At 37.9% G+C, this 25,264-nt stretch overlaps 2 long non-coding RNA genes across 6 annotated transcripts in view; one reads left to right on the top strand and one right to left on the bottom strand.

Moving 5' to 3' along the window:
- The window catches only part of LOC125617987, a 122,414-nt gene extending 115,232 nt beyond the window's left edge, over positions 1-7,182 (bottom strand). For 3 of the 4 annotated variants that reach the window (XR_007349189.1, XR_007349191.1, XR_007349192.1), the window contains exons 1-3: positions 6,074-7,182; positions 4,547-4,626; positions 3,220-3,333 (exon numbers count right to left, since the gene is read on the bottom strand). This is a non-coding gene — a long non-coding RNA (uncharacterized LOC125617987). Of the gene's footprint in view, positions 1-3,219; positions 3,621-4,546; positions 4,627-6,073 lie in introns of all 4 variants that reach the window. The other variant, XR_007349190.1, reaches the window with a different exon arrangement.
- Positions 1-25,264, top strand: part of LOC125617986 — a 240,588-nt gene that overhangs the window by 131,138 nt on the left and 84,186 nt on the right. The window lies entirely within an intron of this gene.

The raw sequence follows: 25,264 nt of genomic DNA, 5'->3' as shown, positions 1-25,264 counted from the left end.
ACAGAAACCAAAAATCAGTGTCCTACATAGGAGGTTCAGCTGATCCTGTCTCTGTCTTTGTGCACCTCTAGGTTTCCACAGTGGTTGGCCCCAGCCAGTGTGGGGCGTGAACTTCTTATGAGCAGACCTACTGCTCTGTTTTGTTCAAGGTCTGAGGCTGCATTTGATGGACATACATCATCTGGCATGACCTGGCTCTGCATCTGCTTTTATCTGATGCTGGCTTATGAGTTCTTGCCATGGTCAAAGCAGAGACCTCTGGAGTCGGCCAACAATACTGACAAGCACTTCCTGAAAAGCGAGACTCCATGCTGGAGATACTGCCTATTGACAAGCTCAAAAATGCAAAATGGAATATGAGCTATTAAAGTACTCGGGTGCATCATGTTAAAAGTTTCTGGTTTGATTTTAGGCACCGAACAATTTATTCTTTTCCTTTATTCATACCACAGAGGATCAGTTTTGCCAAAGCAGAGGAAGCAACTAAGGAGCAAAATAGTAGCCTAATAAAGAGCATGTTGAAAAGAGTATGTCTCAAAAGATAAAAAGCATTTATTATCTTTGGAGTTAGTCAGAATTGGGCTGGTTTTCAGCCCCAAACACTGCAGGAGTATAATTTTGGACTAGTGACCTAGCTTACCATAGTCTCAATTTTGTCATATACAAAATAGAGATATTAGTGGCCCTAAAATGGAATGGTTGTGAGGATTTAAGATGGTCTATTTAAAGCCCTAAGCCCAGGATTGCTCAGTCATGGGTTGAGTTTTTCAGCTCCCTGGGGTTTCCTTGCTCCCAGAAACAAGAAGAACAGTCAGCATATTTACTGGACTGTAAAGCACAAAGTTACTAGAAGCAGTTTGAATAAAAGTCAAAGGTTAGACATAAACAATGAAATAGAACATCAACATGGAAGAGAAAGGAAATTGAACCCAAGAATAGGCAGACTTGCTGTTCCAGCACAATCCCTATGTCAGTGCTAAAGTAATTTAGCAGTAAAGCCACCTGAGATGAGGAGGAGAGAGGAGTCCTAAAGGCAAGAGAGGCAGTCTTGACAGTGCACATACTGTTCATCTCTCTAGCTGAGTGCTGTGCACACATATCACATGAGAACCAGTAACGGCCCAGGAAGTAGGCACATGACTACCCTCACAGCACAGATAATGAAACTGAAGTACAGAGAGGCAGGGAGTGACGAACTAGGGTTCCTTCTGACCTCAATTCCTTCACTTCCCAGTGAAGTGGAAGAAAATTAGCTTCAGTATATACAACTCTTCCCACTTAAGAAAGCAACCGGACTAAGTCAGAAATAGTTTAGTGTCATTCAAAATTTGGAGATTGGGTCAGTTGTCCACAGTGATCCCATGACTCTGCTGAGGTTAGGCTGGGAGATCACAGAGCCCATCTGAATCAACACCAAGGGCTCACTCCATTCAGGTGGGAGGGTGTGGGTGCAGGGACAATGTCCCAGCAAATGAAGGAAGTCCCATTCACGTTAGTGCTATTATAAAAAATGAACCACTGAACTTCATCCCTGGCATTGTTTAACTGGCATCCCTAATATTATTTAATCAATTGAATCATCTAGGAAGGAGCTGACAAATGATGACTGGCATTCATGTGTTTTTGTAAATAAATAATGTTTTGTAAAGTTTTATTGGAGAACAACTACATCCATTTGTTTTTGTATTATTTAAGCCTGTTTTCATGTTGCAATGTCATATTTGAGTAGTTTCAACAGAGACCACATGACCTATAAAGCCAAAAATATTTACTCTGTGCCTCTTTAGAAAGTTTCCTGACCTCTGAGGTAGGAAAGTATGTCTATGTTTGAATTTCCTCCTTACTGTTTTGTTAGAGCTCAGCTACTCCAAAGTTAAATGTCTTGTGGTCAATTTTTATGAAGTAGGAAAGATAACCAGAAGGTGGCAATTTTATTGCCTATAAGTCATTAACCAGTGGTGTCTCTATCAGCAAATTCACTTCAGTGTCCCTTTGACTGACTGATACATCATTTCCTTTCTCTAATCCCCTTCAAACCAGCATTATCATCCTATTGGTTCCCTCATTAGTGAATAAGATGTTAAAATTCATATTCATATTATTGTGTTTTCAAGTTTTATTTTATGTGAGTCATGTGTTTACCTTTTTAAAGTTATAATTTGACAACTTCAAGTGGAACTGTAATGGTTAACTTTAGGTGTCAGTTTGACTTGATTGAGGACCACAGAGAGAACTGGTAAAGCCATCTGTCTAGGTATGTCCATGACAGCGTTTCCAGTCAGTGGATCCAGTGGAGGAGACCAGCCCTCAGTGTGGGTGGGCACCATCTAATCAGCTAGCGACTCAGATGGAACAATAAAAAGCAGAGAAAGAGAATATTCTCTCCACCATCTGGAGCTGGGATACTTTTCCCGTCGTCCCTGGACATTGGAGCTCCAGGTTCTCTGACCTTTGGACTCCAGCAGCTCTGCTGGGTTCTCGGGCCTTTGGCTTTCCACTGAGAGTTGCACCATTGGCTTTCCCAGCTCTGAGGCTTCAGATTTGAACCAAGCCACACTGCCTGCATTCCAGAGTCTCCAACTTGCTGAAGGCCTGTGGTGGAATTTCTTGGCCTCCGTAATCATGTGAACCAACTTCGCCAATAAATCCTCTCCCTACTGGTTCTGTCTCTCTGGAAAATCTTGACTAATACAGGCACCACTGCATATAACAGGAGCCAGAATGGTGGCAATTCTCAGGACAGGAAGAATCAAACTGACCAGCTGTCCCCATTGGTTCCAACTATGGTATTGTACCTCTTCAATTCACACAACTCTATAAAGTATGTTAATCTTCAAAGTGGGAAAATTAAGATAATAGCAATACCCACCTTATAGGGTGCTTTTGGTCATCAAAAAAGATAATTTAAGTATTCAGCACAATTATTAGTGTTGAATACTTATTAAAGGATAACTTCATTAACAGTGGGATTATCTTATGTAACAGCTGTTTTGAAGGCTATAAGTGACATATGTTTGATTCCTACCCCTGCTTTAGCAAAGGAAGGAAAAAAAAGGGGAACTATGCACTGCATCTATTTGAGTTCACAGAAGCAAATAAATAAATAATCCAAACAGCTGAGCCCTAAGGGTCTCACTTTATCATGTGGTTAAAGACTCAGAGATATGAAATTGTCTATTGTGTCTAAAGACAGAGTGACTTTATTTTTCATCCACATACCTGGTCAGGTGGGTAGTTGGCCTCAACTCTCTTTGACACAGTGAATTCCAGCAAAGGCTGTAACATCCTCATAATGCCTGACATGTGGTACATGCTGGATAAAATCATATTGACCTAAAATCACAGAATGTGAATGGTGATGGTAAGCAGATGAGACTGGCAAAAATATTATAGTCACCTATGGAAACCGTAAGGTATTTGATGAGGATGTATAGCAGCTGGAGACCAGGTGGACTGTAGCCTCTGGTGACTTCTTTTCACATCCATAAAATGAGATGAGGATGACGCTGCAAACACAGCTTGAGTGTGTTGAGATCACTGATTGGGTCCTGTTCTTCTAGTCTGGAATCTTCCTCTGCTTCTGGAGGTGCTGGGAGATAAGATGTGTTCCTCTTTAGTTCCTAAGGGCACAAAGTTGGCCAGTTTTATTACATTATGGGAACTGCCTACCTCAATTGCATTGACAAGGCATGGCAGGCCTATATGTGTGTCCCTCTTTCTCTAATCTCTTTAATTCCATCACCTGAACATTTTATTTGAAATTGATTTTTAAATGTCTGAGTAATTGAGGTTTATGTGCAGTTGTCTCCTTGCGACAGAGGTAAGCTGAGGCTGCTTATATCCTCATTAAAGGCTGATTAGAAGTGATTGCATTGCTAGAGGTCTTGATTTTTGCCATTCCTGAGGGCTCCTATTGGAGAACAGCTTCTATACTTGGAAGACCTGTACATCTGGAGAGCAGAACAGTACAGTATTGGGTTTTCCATCTCTCCTGTGTATATTCTGCAAGATCAGTTTCAACAGGGGACATTTTATAAAGCTTTCTATCTCTGGGATACACCCAGACTCTGCTGAAGGCAAAATATTCATTTATTTTCCAGACACTCAAGAGCTGCTTCCTTGAGTGAATCTTAGGAATAAAGCTTTCAGGTGGGAAGTCTAATGTCTTTGGTGCTATTCTGTATGCTTTGGGCAAATCCTAGAGCCTCCCTTTCCTTTCATACTTTTTCCCAGTGTGTTCAGCTCATATTCTATATGTGTGCCCTGGGACATACTCTTTACCGGAAAAAAAAAAAAAAAAAAAAATGACCATCAGATTGGGCCTAGAAGTCAGCCACAAAGAACTGGATCTGAGTCTTGGTTCAACCATTAAAGGCAGGGGAGTACTGGCTACAGTCCTCTGGTTCAGTTCCTTCATCTTTGATGGAGATATCAAAGCCTGCTTCCCAGGATGAGTGTGAAGACGAAGTAGAATAATGTATATAAAGAGCTGAGCATAAAAGAGGAGTTCAGCAACAGGACTCCACCTAAAATAATCTTGCCTCACCTTTGGAGTCGTTAGTTTTGTTTGGATCTTCCACTATGGATCACGGACTTCTGAGTTCCATGAAAAGCATCAGCAAAATTCTAGAGTAAAAAGAAAAAATAATAAAAAGGCATTAATCTGAAACTACCCAACTCCCTACACTGTACACTACTTGAAGCAGCTATTTTTTTGTCTATTTTTTACATTGTCCTGTTATGGTTCCATTGGGAAAAAAATGTATACTGCTTTGCAAACAAAAGTAGACTGTTAGTACTCTATTAGGAAACTCATAGAATCCACAAGTAGAACTCCCATTTCTTGTCCCACTGCAATGCCCTCTCAGTACACCAGGTGGCAGAAATTCCTTAACCGGTATTTGAATACATCTCACAGGCTGTCTGGACTGGTGTATCACTAAAGCTTTTGCTTCAGAGAAAGGAAGAAACATAGGGATTCAGATAATGAAGGGTTAAGCCTCTAGGACTTGGAGTTCCTCTCTTCTAGGCTAAATTCCATAATACTGATCTCTCCCTGTTTTTTGATTTTCCCAAAATTGTCTCTGATGCATGGTTAGTCTCTGTTCTTCTAGCACCTTGTACTGTGAGGTCTGGGCAGTGTTTGCTCTCTACTAAATGTGTGCCCAAACAACTGACCATCAGGAGAAGCTGCTGGAGGAGGCGGGGGGATGACTGAGATGGAACCTACCAGAGGCTGGGACTCTGAAGGGCAGAGGGAAGGCAAGCTAGTCTTGATAGAACCCAGAGTCAGAGCAAAAGGACAGGTGGGACTGAGAAGAATATGTGAGAAGGGAAAACGTGCAGGCTGGGAGTGAATGGGATTCAAGAGACATAGGAAAATGCATGTCCTGGATGATTCTAGAAAATGCTGAGTTCCCGTCCTTACTTTTCATAGACATAACAGTCAGAATGAAGCAGGCAAACAAGGATCTTCTCCCCAGTTAAACACTGGGTATGTTTGCCCCTTCCCAGAAATGAAAAGAGCTAAATAGGAGCAAGGGTTAGGAAACTGTTTATTGAATGCCTGGTAGGCACCAGACTCTTCACTTAAAGCCTTGTGAATGGTGGGCTCATTTAACCCACAAAGCAAATCGAATGATCCATTCATTCACCATCAGTGTATTCAGCATCCAGTGGCTCTGGGCTGTGGAAAGACAGCAGTTCACAAAACACCTCAAGTCCCCCTCCTTGTGGAACTGATATTTTCAGGGGAGAGAACAATAAATAAAAACTCAGCATTCAGTAGGCATTAAGCAATCTGAGATCGACATGCCATCCCTCTCTTGGAGGAGAGGAGGCTGCAGCATAAAGAGCTGATAAAGAGCTGATGTGAAATGGCCACAGCCAACCCTGACACGCGTGTCTTGGGATCTTGTGCTTCTAAACTGCCAGGCCCTTCTGTCCTCCTCATTCTCTTGCTATCCAAGGAAATTGTCCAACTTTTTCTTTTGAAATACTCCCATCCTTTAAACCAAAGAACCAGCCAACCCCCATTGAACACCTTTGAGGCAAGTGCCAGGCCTGTACCCACCTCCAGGAAGGCTCTGAGCTCTACAGAGCCCACTTCTTCCCACAGCCCTGACACTACTACACATCTCCTCTTCAGATCAAATCGCATCGTTGCTTACCCATCTCAGCTTGGCTCTAGGTATGAATCTACAAGTGGCTGCTCCTGGGCCACTGTGCACTATGACTTAATGACCTGACTTCATGCAGTTTTTCTGGTTCAGTCACTTCTTTAAGCCTTTGAGGATTTCTTCTTCTCCTCCCCCGCTCCTTCTTAAAGAAACAGACTCATAATCAAAAGCAGAAATAAGCACATTAGAGTTCAAATCTATGCAATTCTGGACAGAGTTCCCGTGTTGCAAGTTCAGTCCTGGAGGTTGGCTTCCCTTTAAGCCAACATTTCTCACTTTAGGAATGCTCAAAAAGTATTGACTTACCTGGATTCCAGAGGTCAAGGACAAGTTGACAATAGTAGCAATACTATTGATCCAAATGTCCATCAATGAGAAAGTAGTCCTATGGTCACACAATGAAATATAATATATCCATGGAAATAACTGAGTTATGGTTCCCTGTAGCAATTTGGATGAGTCATTGGACTACAATATTAATTTTTTAAAAACTCCAGAAGATTATGCACAGCATGACATCCTTTATATAAACTTAAAAACAATGTAAGTAAAGCAATGTATGTCTTTGTGCATGCATAAAAATTTAACAGAACCATGCAGAAGGAAAGCAAAGGAATAGAAAATTTAGATTGGAGAAAGCAGGGGATAGATTGGTGAGAGGCACCATATGCTCAGGTGTAATTTATTGATGAGCTCCTAGCTTTTGTTTTTGGTGGTAGGTTTATGCAAGCTTACCACAATTTTTTAAATTAAATAATAAATAATGTGATCCAGGCATTACCCAATGGTGAGAGTATGTTATGATCTATAGATTTTTATTAGTCTAATCATGTGTACCTGAGGTCTAGTTATAAAACAAGAACAACAAAGAGAAAACAAACTATGGTCATTTAGTCATCCTTGATCACTTGGAATTAAAGATCCTAATCTTCCATGGAAAGAGGAAGAGGGATGATCAGGTGTGCTGTTTCTCATATTTTCCTTTAATGTGATGTCTGCTGAAAATTCTCATGTGGCCCACACACATAGCACTATATTAGATCTACATTCTCAGCCTGCAAGTTGACAAGAGATTCCCAGTAAGAGCAAATATACTAATTGAGTCACCTAGGACAACATTCATGCATTTATTCATTCAGCAAATATTTATGGATGGGGCCCTATGCTACATACCGCATATAGAGTGGTCTTCAAAACCAGCTCCTCCTAGAGCTTAGAGACTGTTGGAAAAGACAAGGCACAGAGACACCCATGTCATGACTGCACAATTAAACGCTGTGAAAAGCCCAGTGAAGAAGAACAGACCTGAGTGCCAACAGAGAACACTGCCATTTTTGTCATTTTAAAGCAGTGTTTTTAAGAGAGGATAGCAATACAGAAAACAGCCCAATTTTGCTAGGCCTGCAGTTCACCATCTGTGCCCTGAATGGACATGTCTGTAGGAAAATATATCAGAAATGGCTTAGCTGGGGCATTGTGATGGGCTCAGGAATTTCTCTCATTAGCCTTGCCAATGTGGCCAGTGTTCTCCATCTCCAACATTCTGATGCCAGCCCAGCATGGCTAGGGAGGAACAAGAGGAGAATCGTGGAATACAAGGTTTCTAAGGGGTGTGAGAGGAAGGGTCAGAGCTTATCAAGAGTTTGATGGAGGGACCTTAGCAGGGTTTTAAGCAGGCAAATAGCATGCTCTCATTTTACACTCTTAAAATGAACACCTGGCTGTTGTGAGGAAATAGGAGTGGACAGCTCCAGAAATAGAAGCAAGAAGACCAATCAGGAGTGCAGAAACCTGGAGAGGGACGTTTGTGCCTTGGGCTGTGGTGGTGTTTGTGGAGACGGGAACAAAGGGAAAGGTTGGGCTATGTTTTAGAGGCGGAATCAATAAGACTTTTTAAAGGAGTAAAAGCATCAGTCAAGGGCAAAAAAGAGGAATCAAAGAATGATTCCTAAATTGTTGACTTAAGAAACTGGGTGTTTTATGGCACTGTTTACTGAAAATTAAAAGATTTGGGTAAAAGGAGGATTTGAACCGGAGAGGACGTTGGAAAGTTGAATTCAACTTTCGATGAGTTAAATTTGAGATATCCATTAGACACTTGACTGGAAATTCAGGTAAAGAGGTTGAACATTTTACTCGGGAATTTGGGAAGAAATCAATTCTCAGACAGATCTGGGAGTTAACCCTGTGGGTGGTATTTGAAAATCTCATCATGGACCCAAATAAGATTAGATGAGTGGAGAGGACAGAAAGAGAAAAGAAGGTCTAGGATGGGACTCTCAGGTATGTCAGTATTTGGAGGTCACACGGAGAAAAGGTAGAAAAAAACTGAGAGGAAGCATTCCTTGAGGTGGGAGGAAGGGTAGGAGAATGTGGATCCCAGAGTCCTGGAGAATTGAGAGTTTCAAATAGAGAGATGATGTTAAATGATGCAGAGAGATCAGGTGAGGGAAGAAAGAGACATGCCCATTGGTTGTGCTAGCACCGATGTCCTAAGGGTGTGGGAGCAAGAAATCCAGGTCAGGGGATTCAAGAGAGCAGAGCTCTCTTAGGAAGAGAACATTTTACAAACAACTAACCTAGACTTTGCACTAATTTATGGAGTAGAGAAAATGTTCTAGATAAAGAGACTTAGGAGATACAATCACAGGCAATGCATGAGCCCTGCTTGGATTGTTGTTCAATTAACGACAAAAAGACATTTGGGGGGGATAATTGAGGAAATGTGAGTCTAGACTAGATAATAGATGATATTAAAGTATTTTTGTTAATTGTGTTAGGCACCATAACAGTATCATGATTATGTAAGGAAATGTACTTATTTTTAAAAGATGAACTGAATATTTAGAAGTGAAATGTCATGAGGTCTGATATTTGCTTTAAAGTGCTACAGCCAAAAAAACAAAAAGTAATGAAGGAAATATGACTGGAAGTTAATCATTTTCAAGTCTATATGATGAGTACATGGGGACTCATTATACAGTTCTACTTTTATGTGTGTTTGAGACTTTTCATAATAAAAATTATAAAGCAGGTATACTGTGATAGGGGAACAGAGAAACACGATGGTAGCCAGAGGAAAAATGGTAAGTTGAGAGAAGTTTTTCAATTAGTTTTCAAAAAGAAACACTAGATCATTTTCATGATGACAATCATTTGAGAGAGGGAGAGATTGATCATGTCAGAAAGGCAGGGAACAGGTATAACTGGGAGCTCCTTAGGGAACCAGAGGAGACCTGAGCAAGCCCAAGTGCAGGAGCTGGCCTCTGAGCTTGGGCACAGAAAAGAGACAGTTCAGCACAGACGGAGGAGAAGCGGTGGGTTTGGTAGTGGGAAAACAGGCTTGTTCTGCCTTCTCAGTGACCCAGAAGGAAGAGTCATCAGTGGAACAGTGATCCGGGGTGACACAGAAGGCAGAAAAAGAAAGGATTTAGAAATTTAGAAGTTGGGAATGTGTGGCTGGATTGCCATGTAGAGTTAAGGACTCCTTCATGAAATCAGGTCATGAAGTGCAATTGAGATAGGTCAACACCTGGTGGTCTTCTCCAGGAACAACCAGTTGCTCAGGTGAAGGCAGAAAGCAAGTTGGTGGTCGGCTCTAATCAGGTTGGGGGTATATACTGGTAGAATGAGAATTAGGTGGATGATTGATAGAATCTATGCTAGCCAGAGAGGAAACTGAGGATGCTCAGGAGAGAGGGAAACGTTAGTACGTGGATCAGAGGGCCTGATGAGGCCTCCAGATTTACTGAGCAAATGTTCTTGGCCCTGTGGGAGATTTGTATTAACTTATTAGATTGTTACAATGAGGCCCAAAGGGTAGGTATTGTTCCTGTTTGCCTCCTAAAGGTGAGTAGTTTAAAGGACAGAGAGGTTAAGGAACCTGTGTGCACTCCCACTGCTGTTTAAGGCTGAGAATCTGATGCTTGTCCTGGTCCAAATCCACCCTTGACTGCTAACAAGAAAATTTGGGGAGTGGGTTTTTATGGGGTAGGTGAGCTGGAGTGTTAGAAAATGGAAGTCAGAAAATGACATACTTGAAGTTGGGAAGGCTTTGAACATGGGAAAATGAGATGTGGTAGAGGAAATGATCCCTAGAGATGAGGAGATTAAGGAAACAAGAAGTCCAGAAGTTGAAGAATCACAGATACTGAGACCTCCAAGGATGGGACAAGAGGTAAAGGAATAGATTTCTTTACTGTAGAATTTCTGAGAGAGTGTCACATGGGCTGAGTTACTTTATAACATACCAGCAAGGAGAAGCATATGGTACATTTTTCAGATTTATTCACTCTATTATCTCTTCTCTCAGACACATATATTCTGAAATTCAATATATTCCTAGGACTATGATTCAAGAAATATTATTGCGGAGAGACAGGCTCCAAGGCAAAGCCAAAGTCTTATTGCTACCCCATTCCTGATGCCCAAACACTCAAGACTGATCCACCTCCAAATTGAGCAAGGAATCCTTATAAAAATATTCATACTCCACTGAGGGACAAGCTTGTGCCTTTAAGAATGGTTAATTACAAACTGAAAATTTCCATGTTCCTTCATTCGAGCAGCTTCATCCAAATGGCCAAATGACCTGCCATTCCGATTGCCAGAAAAATCTCAGCTGCAAGCTGCTCTCCTAGAGCAATCTACGCCTGCTTTTCAGGCTTCAGAGTTTGAGATGAGCCAAATAATTTCCAAAGATAAGCATCTGACCTTCCCTCTTGCTGAAGCCAGCATGAATACTTGTTTTTTGAAGATTCAGCCATCATCCGTCATTTGCAATTATGGAACTCTGTGCTGCCCTGTACTTAGAGACCTGGGCACAGTTCACATAAACAACAAGCAAACCACCCTTCACCCCCCCTGCTTCTGCTAATGAAAACCTTTTAAACTGAACTTTTCATTGGTTATTTGTTACTGTCATTTGTCATTTGTCATTGTCTGTCCCCAAGATGATGGGTTTGTCACTAAAATCACTTCTCCCTAAGCCTTGCTGGGAATTGAATTGACATTCAAGTGCAAACAGTTCGGCCACTGATCCCGGTACAATTCCAGCCTCCATGATCTCATGCCCAGATTAATTTTAATCATTTGTAAATAATATGTGAGTGGTAATGTCAAAGCCAATGAAGAAAGAGGATGATATTGTAGTTACAAGAATCACTGTTTCCTCCAACCCTTCCCATTTTGCTTCCCTGTTTTACCTACCCCTTCAACAATTGAAAAGTATTTTGGCTCCACAGTTTCTTGGAATATCAAATTGATTTAACATACCCTTTTCCATATTGTTGTGCAACTATATGCTATGATTACATTTTATTGGAATTTCTATCACATAAATAGGAGCTATGAAAAACAACTAATAAAAATATTGAACTTCATGTCATAGCTTATCAACATAAATGCTTATCAATAACTTATAGTAGATAAACTCAATGCCACTGGTTTCTTTACTATGTTTCATTTTTCTGACATAAAAGCAAATCATCATTTACAAAGCAATTATAAGAGAAAATCTACTTATTACCTACCTACCTGTCTCTTTGCCTTAACAGTCATTAACAATGTATTGGGAAACTGGAAACTATACTGAACATAGAATTAAGCTCAATGCTTTTGATGTGTTCTAGTGTCAATGTGGGATGAATTTACAAGTGTCAAATGTGATCTGTGGAAGGAAGATTTACTTATTAAGAAAATTCCTAAATTGTTTTTTTTTTAAATCAACTTTACTGAGGTATAGTTTATAAACAATAAAAAGCCCACATTTGAAATACACAATTCAATAAGCCTTGAGAAAGATATACATTCGTGCATCCACCACCGTGATTAGAATATGAAATATTTCCATTATGTTGGAAAATTAACTGGGGTTCTCTTCCAGTCAGAACAGGAAAATCCTATTCTGAATTCTATCAACATTCTTTTTCCTGCTATTCTGCCCGATACTTTACGTGAAGGAAATGATACATGTATTCTCTTGTATCTGGCTTCATCAACCCATCATGATTTTTTTTAACTTCATCTGTTTTGTTGTTTGTCTTTTATATTTAAGTCCAAGATCCATTTTGAGTTGATCTCTTTATAAGCTGTGAGGGAAAGATTGAGGTTCATTTTTTCCTCCATACATGTAAAATGTGCTTCTTTCTATATAGAAATGTTAGTACCGTTGTTGAAAATTGTGTATGATTATTTCTGGAGTCTTGAGTTTTTTTCCCCTGATCTAAATGTGTATATTTACCCAGTTTCACACCGCCTCAATTACTATAGATTTGTAATGAGTCTAGAAGTCAGGAACTGTAGACCCTACAACTCCTTCTTTCTCAGAAGAGAAAGAAGGTGATTCTAGATCTTTCTCAATCCAGAAATAGTCTAGAAAGATCTAGACTTTTGGCTAGTCTAGATCTTTCCCAGTGGCAAATGATTTCTAGAATGAACTCATCAATTAATAAAAAGAGGGAACTGGTAGAATTACAGTTAGACTTTGTTGAACCTATACATCAATTTTTGGAGAATTGAAATTTAATAATATTATGTCTTCCAATTAATAGACATAATATCTGTCCATTCATTTAAATCTTCTCTAATTTCCCTCAGCAGTATTTTACAATTATTAATGTTGAGTTTGTATACATGCTTGCATATTTATGGTATTGGAAATGCAATTTTTAATTTTTTTTATTTTCTAGTTATTTATTGTTAACGTATACAAATGCAGTTGGCTTCTGTATTTTGACCCTGAATCCTGTGATTGCATAAAATTCACTTATTTATTCACATAGCTCTCTTGTAGGATTATTCTGGATTCCCTGCAAAGATATTTATGTTATATGTCAATAAAAGCAATTTTACTTTCATCATTCTAATCTCTATGCCTTCAACTGACTAGGAGTTCCAGTATGATATTGAACAGAAGTGATAAGAGTGAACATCTTTGCCTTATTTCTAAGCTTAGAGAAAAGTTATTTGGTATTTTACCATTTTTGTATGGTGTTTGTAAATTTTTATAGATACTTAAATCAGGTTTTGATCTTTTGACACATTGTGTTTTTATTACTATTGCATCTAAAGTATTTTCTACTTGAAAGTCCTTCAACATACTGATTATTTAGAAGTGTTTTTTTTAATAAATATTAAGGTATTTTTCTGGGTACTGTATTGTTATAAATTACTAATTTAATTCTGTTGTGGTTAGATACCATATTTTTTTTAAAAAAATACCATATTTCTGTCTTTTGAAATTGACTGAGGCTTACTTAATGGCCAACTATATGATCTATGTAAATCATGCTCTCTGTGAGCATTTGTAAAGCATTTTTATCTGCAGTTGTTGAATATTTACCTATAAATCTCTTATTTGGGTCAAGTTGGTGTATAGCATTACTTAGATTGTTTTTGTACCTGTATCACTTTTTAACCTCCTTGTTATATCAAGCATAACAACATTCCGAAGAGCAGTATGTTAAATCCAGCTATAATGATAATTTTGTTTATTCCTCCTTAGATTTTTGTCTTCATTATTTTGCTGCTCTGTTATTAGATACATATGTAATTAAAAATTTCTAACTCTTTCTTGAGAATTGGACCTTTTATCATTATGAAATGTCCATGTTCATAGATTTGTAATGAGTCTAGACATAATGAGTTATTGTCTTGACATCTACTTGACCAAATTATCATCTAGACATACCAGCTATGTGATGCTTACTTTTTTTTTAATAAGCCTTTTTTTTTAGTTGTTGATAGACCTTTATTTTATTTATATGCGGTGCTGAGACTCAAACCAAGTGCCTCACACATGCCAGGCAAGTGTACTACTGCTGAGTCAGAGCCCCAGTCCCTCTTACGTTTACTTTTCACGGGGTATATTTTCCCATTAATTATCTTTCAACTTAACTCTATATTTAAAATATGTTTCTAATGCATATCATATAGTTGGGCCTTGCTTTTTGATGTAGCCTACCAATCTCTCCATTTTAATTAGAAATCTTAGCCCACATACATTAAATGCAATTATTGATGCCCTTCTGTTGAAGTCTGCTCACTTTCTGTTTGCCAAAAGGTTTGTCATTCCTCTTTTAGTTTATCCTGCCTTTTTTTCCTTATCAAATATTTTTACTGATTTTTGTAATAGCTATAGATTTTATTTAGAACGTTCTTAATACATTTGGGCTAAAAATACACAACTTTGATGTATCGTATCATATTTATTTAGAAATTGATACTGTACCTCTTTATACTTCACACCTGACAATTGTCATTTTCTCCTTCCCTGTTGCCATTTTATGCTGTTCAGTAATGTAATTAGATTTACCCAACTTCACATCCCTTTTAGCATTCTTTTCTGATATTTTATTTCTATTACATTATAAACCTCAAATTATAGTGTTATCATTTTCCTTAAAAGATCCAGATGTCTTTTTGAGGAAATGAAAGGAAAAAAAAATAGTCATATTTTTATCCAATTATTTACCACTCCCAGTATCCTTCCCTTCTTGCTCCTCCAAGTCTTCATCTGGTGTTGGATCTTTCAATCTGAAGAACATCTTTCAGACTTCCTTATCATGCAACTCTGGCAATGTTGAATTTTCTCCACTTTAATTTTTATGGAAAATGCCTTTATTTTACCCTTATTTATGAAGGGTACTTTCTTTGTATATAGAATCTGAGATGTTAGGGTTTTACTTTTAGCCTTTAAAACTGTCATTCCATTGTCTTTCTACTGCCATTGTTTCTGATGAGGTAAAACGACCATCCTTAGTTCCCCAATATACATATTGTGTTTTGTTCTCCCTTAAGATGTTTTGTTTCTGTACCAAAAAATAAAAAATATTAATTTCTGCTGTTTGAATCTTGTTGCTTAGGTGAGTTTCTTTATATTCACCCCATTGTAGACTCACTAAGCACCATGTATCTCTAAGTTGATGTTTTTAATCAAACATAGGAAATATTTAAACATCAATTTTCAAAAAAAATGTTTTCTGCTATTTTCTTGCCCTTTTCTTTTTAGATTCCAATTGCATGTTTGATAAGATTAGCAATATTTTCTATGTGATAGATAATCCCTGATGCTATTAATTTACTCAGTCTTTTATTTTAGGCTCTGAGTAGTAGATCTCTTGTAAGGTAAGGACGTTCTGATGATTGAAGTAGATGCTGGAATGTTGATGAGGTCTCTCAACTCTGTCTAAACTGGGCATCCAACATCTGCTAGCTCTCATTGGTACCTGAATCTCTGTTGCATTCTCTATTACTAGCTTCCCACATGCTTCCATGCAATCCCACCCTGCACCAGTGCAAGCTACCTTCAACCAAGGATAGCAAGGACCTCTTACATGCCCCATGGTCAACTTTTCCTTTTCTGGCACCTCATCCTATAGAATTAACTGCTTCAAATGATCTGACTTCTGATCTTTCTCTCTTTTACTCAGTGGAATGGCTGTGCTCTGCCTGGACTCCCACTCTCTGGGTTGAGATCTGAAAGTCTCACCCAGGTGGAAAGCTGGGTGGCCCTGGGGCTCACCTTGTGAATTTCCCTTATCTCAGGGATCATTGTCTTCCTGTCTGTTGTTCAATGCATGAAAACAGGTGGTTTGTATATTTTCATTCCATTTATATTATTTGTTTATGGTAGGAAGATTTACCTGGCATCATAGTCAAGTGTAAGTTCCATCCTATTTGTGCATGTGTGTGTTTTAATGTAAACTAAGTCTAGAGAAGTGATTCCCAATGAACATTGGTAGGCATTTACTTTCTACTTCTTCTAATAGTTTTGGTATAAATTCCAAAAAGGTATAAAATGTGTTCTTATCATGAGAAGACAAAAGGAAAACTGAGAAGCATTTTGGGGTTGAACCCTTGTAGTGACTGTGTTTCTATATTTGGGTGCCTCATTGTCTGGGGCAAGATGGTCTATAAATATTCTATATGGTGACTCATTATTTTTTCACTTGTCAGTCTGCTCTGGATATTCTAAGATTCCATCGTTCTAAGCAGACCAGATAAAACCATTTCTGTATTTTTTTTTTTTGGATTTTCAGTAGCATTTTCTCTCATGGATAGTTCAGGCTTCTCTTTCTTGAGGTCAGTGCTCCTTTCTAAGTTAAATCCAGAATTCCATAGAAGAAAGAATGAGTGGCTACTTCTTTTGAACATTTTGTTTGAATAAGAAATAAAAATATTTTTGAAATTTCCTTTCAAAACATAAGAGGAAAGCCTACACTTTGGGGCTGACAGGGTTTTTTTTGTTTTTGTTTTTGTTTTTTGGTGTGTCTGTGTGTGTGTGTGTGTGTATGTGTGTGTTAACTCCCAAAGAATAGTAGGATGTGTATCAGGACATGTCCTTTAGAAAGGTTTCACACAGAAGCTAGTTAGGGGGGCAGCCAACCACTCCTCACTGAATGGTGCAGGGAAAGCCAGCAAAAGGAAAGTGGAGCTGGTGCATATTCATCAGGCCAGATGGTCAAACCGGAAGGTTGTGCCACCTGAACACACTGTTATTTTATTGGCCATTAAGCTAAGTGAAATTTTGCAGTAATATTTAACAACATGTTTTTTTTTTTCTCCCTCATTTAAAAACACCAGGCCTAAAATGTGTCAAGTTTCAATTCAGAGTGGAATCTGTGCTCCAGGAAATGTCCTGTTTTGAAGCAGCTGTCACTGTCACTGCAGTTTTATGACAGCAAGATCATAGATGAATTTGATATACATGAGATTATTGACTTTTTTTTTTTTTTGCCCCCAAGATGACCACAAAATCGTCCTTGCTAAAGAGTTATTTTAAAAGAAACCATTCTAAGCTGGCACTGAAATAGAGCTCAAAGCTCACCCCCATCCTTGGATCTGCTACTGCTCTCTGTGCAGGTACAAGAATGACAGTCTTGGGACTGAAGTACCATATTCTGTTCTCCCTAAAAGTCTTCTCTTTTCTCAGCATTGAAAACACTCATATTCTTGTGTTCTTTTCATGTTGCTGTTCTCAGAAGGGTTGTTGCCAAGAGGATGCTACACATTGGCTTCTGAACTGCCGAGGAATGTCCAGAGGGCTGCTGAGATCTGGATATCATCAGTGCCTCCTGTTGCTCCTCATGCAGAGGGCTTTCAACTTTCTTCAGCAGTTACAGCTTCTCTGCTGCCCCTTTGTCCTCTCTGGAGGACGGCCTGGGTCTTCACCAGTTCGTCATCCAGTTGCTTCCATCTTCAAAGTGAATCCTTAGTCACCTGTAGGTGCCATTGGGTCTTAACTTTGGGCAACCTTCTAATAAGTTTGAAAGACTGGTGCGTTTTCTTTTTATAACACTTCCAGTTTATTGAGTTGGAAGTTTAAAGCTCTACCCAAAGACCGAGAGAGACTTCAAGTGTCAAACTGTCAAATGAAAGAACTTCCTTGAAGTTCCAGCCAGTTCTTCTTTCCCCTAAAATATAGCATGACTCAGTACATCTGAGTTTGAAGTCTGGCTCGTATCCTATCCGGGTGCACTGCTCTCAGGCTGTTTTCTCTGCCACCTCATTCTCATCAGTAGAATTGTGGGTTGAGAGAAAATGAGGAAACGAATACCTAACTATAAATTTTGTGTGCCATATTGAAAGGTGAGAACTGATTATTCATATTGAAGCCATCCTCACTGGCTTTATTTAAGTTTCTGTTTAGGTTCAATAAGCATTCTAGGGCCAGCTAGAGAGTTTGAGAAGCATGCTAGGGGACACCAAAAGGAATGAGATAGTGCCAGGTCTGCAGAGAGTACACACAGAATTCAGTGCTCCAAACAATAAGAGTCCTTGCTTTTTAAAAGTAGGTCCTTTGGGCTCTATAAAGAGACAGGACAGTCCTCTGGGACGTATTCTTTTTATATTGCCGCATGCTTCAAACCTTTTTTGCCTCCATTCCAAGAACTGCATGGCTTAAACATGATCTGCCACATCTGTTCCTCAGATTTGGGAATCCTCGTGTGTTCTAACCCAATTATCAGTATGGAGTTAGATTAAACTCATCTGCCAGGCTTGTTGGTGTATGCCTGTAATCTCATCAGCTCGGGAAGCCAAGGCAGGAGGATCCCAAGTTCAAGGCCAGCCTTAGCAATTTAGTGAGCAACTTAAAATAATTTTAAAAAAGGGGGGGCTAGGGATGTGGCTCAGTGGTTAAGTGCCCCTGAGTTCAATCCCTGGTACCTAAATAAGTAAATAAATTCATCTAATCTCCAAATTGGTCTCATCTCTAACAGCATTTTGCCAATGGATCCCTGTACTCCAGAGTGGGAAAAAACCTCTGCCTTCTCAGACAACAGAGTCCAGCAAAGGATGCTCTGAATTATCTGAGAATTTTACAGGCCCTTTGCCTAGGGAAAGCAATGCAACTTGGAAATATCATTCTTAGCCAGACACCAGTGCTAGTTATGACCAGACATGTTGGAGTGAATTTTTCATAAAGCTAATGAGGTTTAAGTCTCAAAACCCTTCAAATTATGGCCTTTGGAAGAGTCCTAGCAATGTCTCATTTTGACTCTGCATTGTTCCCTGTAAAAGGGGTTACCTAAATTACAAATGCTTCTGTTCCAAAACCCAAATATATAAAATTTATACTTGTATATTGTTAAATAAAAATAAGAGATAGTGTCTCCATTCTTAAGTAGCCTAATTTTGGTGAGTGGGAAAAAAATAACATAAGTTCAACAAACTAAAGGGATAGTAAGTATAATACCTTTATTCATTGATAAATTCTAATCTACAAATGCTCAGAGATGTGATTGAAATGATCGATATTTAATTTTTAAATTTAAATTACAACAATATTTAAATTAAATGTCACCTAATGCATTGATCTGGAAATATTACTTTCTACATTCAAATTTCATGGAGCGATTTTATCAAACTTTCCAAATGCAACTCTGACGTCAGTATCTTAATCATTACTAGACTCCCTTTCTGAATCATGCAACAAAGTTTTCTTGCACACCACATTCATGGCTGACTAAGTAGTTTCAACTATAGCATTTTTTGATTTTGTGCATAATTTGGTCACTGGAAATTTTATCTTATGCCACCAGGGCCCATTAGCATGACATAGGAATATGTTTTTCATTTCTTCTATAAGTCTATATTGGAGATGCCCACAGCTTGTAATGACTAGTTATCTTTTTTAAATGACTTCTTAAAAACATTTTTATAATGATATCTACCATTTGCAATTATTTAGTCTTTTCCCCCAGGAACACTCAGTAAATCTGTGTTGAATCTCCTTTATAAAGGAACTTTATAAACATCTAGCATTGATCAAAGCTATGCTAGGTTAACACAGTGGCTCTCATATCTAGCTCTATGTTGGAATCACTCAGAAAGCATTTAAAAGACACTACTGCCTAAATTTACTCCAGGGATTCTAACTTAATGGTCTGGGAATGCAGTGTGGGCATTGGAATTTTCTAAAGTTCTCAAGATAATCCTAAGGTGCAGCTAAGGTTGAGATCAAAACTCTTTCTCCCAAGAGATACTTTGTCATTCAAAATGAAATAATGCAGAAGGACAGATGTCTGAAAATTAAAGACTTTGTAAAGACTCAGATATGCTTCCTCTTTTTAAAGTGACAATTTAAAACAATATGAACATCATGTATATAAGCATGTATGTAAATATGTATAATACACTCAAAAGTGTTAAATATATGTGTGCATTTATTTATATAACCACTTTTCCAAATATGATGGATATTTACTATTTTAGCAGTTACACTTACTCATTAAATAAAATTTAGAAAATATTAGACATTCTGCCTTATTTGATGAGTCAAAGATGAAGGAACCCACCCAGTATGACTTTTGGACAAACCAACATGGATAGACTCAACTGGATAAAGAGTAGGTATTCACATAATCAAAGGGGTTCAGGAAGACAATTGTACCAGGCAAAGGAAATGTAATACTCAGAGCCCCAAAAGTGTGATATATTTGAAATGGTAGTGAGACAAACATTTTGAAAATAATGATAAATGTTTTCTGGCTACTAGAGATGACCATCTCTGCAAGATTTCTTGTTTTTGATAGCTTTCAGCATGGAAGAGGAGACCATCACCTGGAAATGATCCTATAAACATTAAGTGTGTTATTATTTACCCATGACATAAATATAATTTCCTGTCTGAACAAATCTGGACAATATCTTTCTTTGGCCCTATATGACATTCTTCTCTTTTTCTGCTCCCAATGCTCCCACTTTGGTTTGATCAGTTGGTAGCAAGTTGATAAAAGCAAGAGTTAATTCTAAATATTTCAACTGAAAAAGTCACACCAAGTATAGATACTTCTGATCTCACAACTGATGTTCCTGCTTGAAATTCATTTAGAAAGAAGAAAAAAATGAAAAACAGTGCTACATAAGATTCATGTATTGATTTTCTGTATTAGGAGTAGAGACAAGAAATGAAATAAATAAGAATGAAGGTGGATGTGGATCACGAAGAAGTTTGATTTCCAACTCAGTTAGCTTTTTCAGCAAAAATTCAATAGAAGGATCAGGGTTCCATCTTTTTTTTTAACACTGAAATTTTGCTGAATCTCTAGATTGCTTTGGGTAATATGGATTTTTTTTAAATTGTTTTATTTATTTATAATTTAAATTAGGTATATATGACAGCAAAATGTATTTTGATTCATCATACACAATTACAGCACAACTTTTCATTTCTATGGTTGTGTATGATGTAATGTCATACCCTATGTGTAGTCTTACATGTACCTAGGATAATGATGTCCATCTCATTCCACCATCTTTCCTGTCCCCCTGCACCCTCTCCATCCTACCTCTTCTTTGCCCAAAGTTCCTCCATTTTCCCCTTGCCTCCCCGCTCTCCGTTTTGGATCAGCATCCACTAATCAGAGAGAACATTCGGCCTTTGGTTTTTTTGGGGATGGCCTACTTCCCTTAGCATGATATTGTCTAACTCCATCCATTTACCTGCAAATGCCATTATTTTATTCTCTTTTAATATTGAGTAATATTCCATTGTGTATTCATACCACAGTTTCTTTATCCATTCATCTATTGAAGGGAGTCTAGGTTGCTTCCACAGTTTAGCTATTGTGAATGGAGCTGCTATGAATATTGATGTTCAATGGGTAAAAGAAAGCCTGTAATAGAAAGGAAATGAATGTTTATGAAAACTTTCATTTTTTAAGATCTTTTCTCAGATGAAGTAATGATCACTTGAGTATTGTTATTCTTGCTTTGGAGGAAGAAATAGAGGTCATAGAAGTTGAATGACTTCCCCACGGTCATGAAGCAGGAAAAACTCTCTCTCAATTCTGGTCTGTTTTTCCACTATCCATAACAGATTCCTATTGTTCATGTTTTCCTTCTATTGGTAGCATCAATTTAATGGATATCTAGAAAGGGTACCTATCAGAAGAGTAAGAAGATGTAGCAAAGTTTTGTGGCCAATAAATTAAGAGGTTTTTCTTTCTTTAAAAAATTATGATTCTATACCTAGAAGATCCAAAAAAATTCCACTAGAATACTTCTAGAACTAATAAATGAATTCAGCAAAGTAACAGGATATAAAATCAACACTTATAAATCAAACGCATTCCTATACATCAGTGATGAATCTACTGAAAGAGAAATTAGGGAAACTACTCCATTCATAATAGCCTCAAAAAAAAATACCTGGAATCAATCTAACAAAAGAGGTGAAAGTTGGCGAGAATGTGGTAAAAAAGGGTACACTCATACATTGCGGGTGGGACTGAAAATTGGTGTGACTACTATAGAAAGCAGTATGGAGATTCCTCAGAAACCTGGGAATGGAACTACCATTTGACCCAATTATCCCACTCCTTGGTTTATACCCATTTTCTACAATGAAAACTATAGAACACTAAAGAAAGAAAATCTCAGAATATGGATAAATCTTCCATGCTCCTGGGTAGGCAGAATTAATATTGTCAAAATGGCCATACTACCAAAAGCATTATGTAGATTTTATGCAATTCCTATTAAAATCCCAATTACATTCTTCTTAGAAATAGAAAAAGCAATCATGAAATTTATTTGGAAAAATAAGAGACCCAGAATTGCTAAAGTAATCCTTATCAAGAAAAGTGAAGCAAGAGGCATCACAATACCAGAACTTAAACTATACTACAGAGCTATAGTAATAAAAACAGCATGGTATTGGCGCTAAAAATAGACTTATAGACCAATGATACAGAATAGAGAACACGAGACAAACCCACATAAATATGGTAATCTCATACTAGACAAGGGTGCCAAAAACATTCACTGGAGAAAAGATAGTCTGTTTAACAAATAATGCTGGCAAAATTGGAAATCCACATGAAGCAAAATGAAATTAAATCTCTATCTCTCACCCTGCACAAAAATCAACTTGAAGAGGATCAAAGACTTAGGCACTAGAACAGAGACCCTGCACCTAACAGAAGAAAAAATAGGCCCAAATCTACACCATGTTGGCCTAGGATCTGACTTCCTTAACAAGACTCCTAAAGCACAAGAAGTAAAATCAAGAATTAATAAATGGGATGGATTCAAATTAAAAAACTTCTTCTCAGCAAAATAAACAATAACATTAGGAGAGAGCCTACAGATTGGGAGAAAATCTTTACCAGATGCACCTCCGATAAAGCATTAATCTCTAGGATATATAAAGAACACAAAAAACCTAACACCAAAAAACAAATAACCCAATCAATAAATGGGCTAAAGAACTGAACAAACACTTCACAGAACAAGAAATACAATTGATCAACAAATATATAAAGAAGTGTTCAACATCTCTAGCAATTAGAGAAATACAAATCAAATTTTATCTTACTCATGTCCAAATGCAATCATCAAGAATATAGGCAACAATAAATGTTGGCGAGAATGTGGTAAAAAAGGGTATACTCATACATTGCTGGTGGGACTGAAAATTGGTGCGACTACTATAGAAAGCAGTATGGAGATTCCTCAGAAACCTGGGAATGGAACTACCATTTGACCCAATTATCCCACTCCTTGGTTTATACCCAAAAGACTTAAAATCAGCATACTATATTGACACAGCCACATTAATGTTTATAGCAGCTCAATTCACAATAACTAGACTATGGAACCAACCTAGGTGTCCCTCAATAGATGAATGGAAAAAGAAAATGTGGTATATATACTTAATGGAATATTACTCAGCTTTAAATAAGAATGAAATTATGGCATTTGCCAGTAAATGGTTGGAGTGTGAGAATATCATGCTAAGTGAAATAAGCCAATCCCATAAAACCAAAGGCTGAATGTTTTCTCTAATATGTGGATGGTAATTCACAATAAGGCAGAGGATATTAGGGAAGAATAGCATTACCATAGATTAGGTAGACTGAAGTGATGGGAGGGCAGAGGAGGGGATGTGGGGATAGAAAAGATAGTAGAATGAAACAAAAATTATTACTGTATGTGACTACATGACCAATATGATTCTGCAACATGTATACTCATAAAAATGAGAAATTATATCCCATCTATGTATGATATATCAAAGTGCATAAATGCATTCTACTCTCATATATAACTAATTAAAACAAATTTTAAAATTATGTCAAAATGCATTCTAAAATAAATAAAAACTTTTTTAAAATTATGTGAATTATCATAAAATTTACAGAAAATACAGAAGACAAAAGAAATTCAAGTCATTATAGTTCTATTAACAATATGTTTTCATTCAATTTCTCTCCAATCAGAATGGCAGTTTTCAAGAAAACAAATGATAATAAATGCTGGAGAGAATGTGAGGGGAAAAGGTACACTTGTACATTGTTTTGGGGATTACAAATTAATACAACCACTTTGGAAAGCAGTATGGAGATTCCTCAAAAGACGAGGGATGGAACCACCATATGATTAGCTGTCCCACTCCTGGGTACTTATCTAAAAGATCCAAAACCAGCATGCTATAGGGGCACAGGCACATCCATATTTACAGAAGCACAATTCACAAGAGCCCAGTTATGAAACCAGTCCAGGTGCCTGTCAACAGATGAATGGATAAAGAAAATGTGGTATATGTAGACGATGGGGTTTTTACTCAGTCATAAGAAGGATGAAATTATGGCGCTTGCTGGTAAATGGATGGAAATGGAAACATGCTAAAGTGAAATAAACTCGATTCGGAAGGTCAAAGGTCAAATGTTTCTCTCCTTGGGGAAAGCTGCAGTGAAACGGGGATCTAAGAAGAGGAGGGGATCCCAGGAAAATAGAAGTGAGCTCAGTGGAGTAGAGGGATGTGGGGGAGGAAGGAGGGATAGGGAAAGGGAGGAACTGTGGAATGAAATGGGTTGAATTATGTTATATTTATATATGAATATACAACAGTGAATTTCAACTTGGTGTACATCTATAAAGCACCCATTTAAAAATCAATCAATAAATAAACAGAAGACCAGTAGAGGAAGGAGAGAGGAGGGGAAGACTATGTTGTTTCAGAAGCTTTTCACCTTTCTGTGTTTTTACACAGAGTTTGTATTTCATAGCATAAGTGTTCACAGTGTTGCAGTCTTCATTAGATACCTCTATGACCTTATTAGGCAAGATGTTTTTCATATCCTTTTTACAGATAAAGAATAAACAGAAGAGGAACTTCCCTGCTGGTCATGTACTAGAAGGGGCAATTGTGGCTTTGTGGAATTCACCTGCCTGGGATCTACTAAATACCCCCTTTGCTACACAATATATATAATCAAGTGGATGTCCCCCTGTTTACCCATACAGTGGGATATTTAGGTTGCGCCTCATATTGCTGCTTGTGAATAACATTGAGGAAAGTGTTTTAGGGCTATTACTGCTTTCCCAAGTTTTCCTTAGGATCAAGCTTAGAAATGGAATTCCTAGTCAAACAATGTACACAACTTCGTATGATTTAGCACATTCCTAGGTATGTATGATTCTAGCGATATTCATACATGTGTTAGTCACTGTTCTCTGTTCCCACTCCTGCAAAGCATTGTTTTCTTGCAAAAGAAAATCCTATCCATTTGTGCTCCCAGCTGGGAGTCAGAATGCTCACCCCACAGTGCTTTCCCCAACCCCATCAAAGTTCAGTT

The sequence above is a fragment of the Marmota marmota genome, unplaced genomic scaffold (assembly GCF_001458135.2).
Source record: "Marmota marmota marmota unplaced genomic scaffold, marMar, whole genome shotgun sequence".
Taxonomy (NCBI): Eukaryota; Metazoa; Chordata; class Mammalia; order Rodentia; family Sciuridae; genus Marmota; species Marmota marmota.
This window is presented reverse-complemented; position numbering and strand designations above follow the sequence as displayed.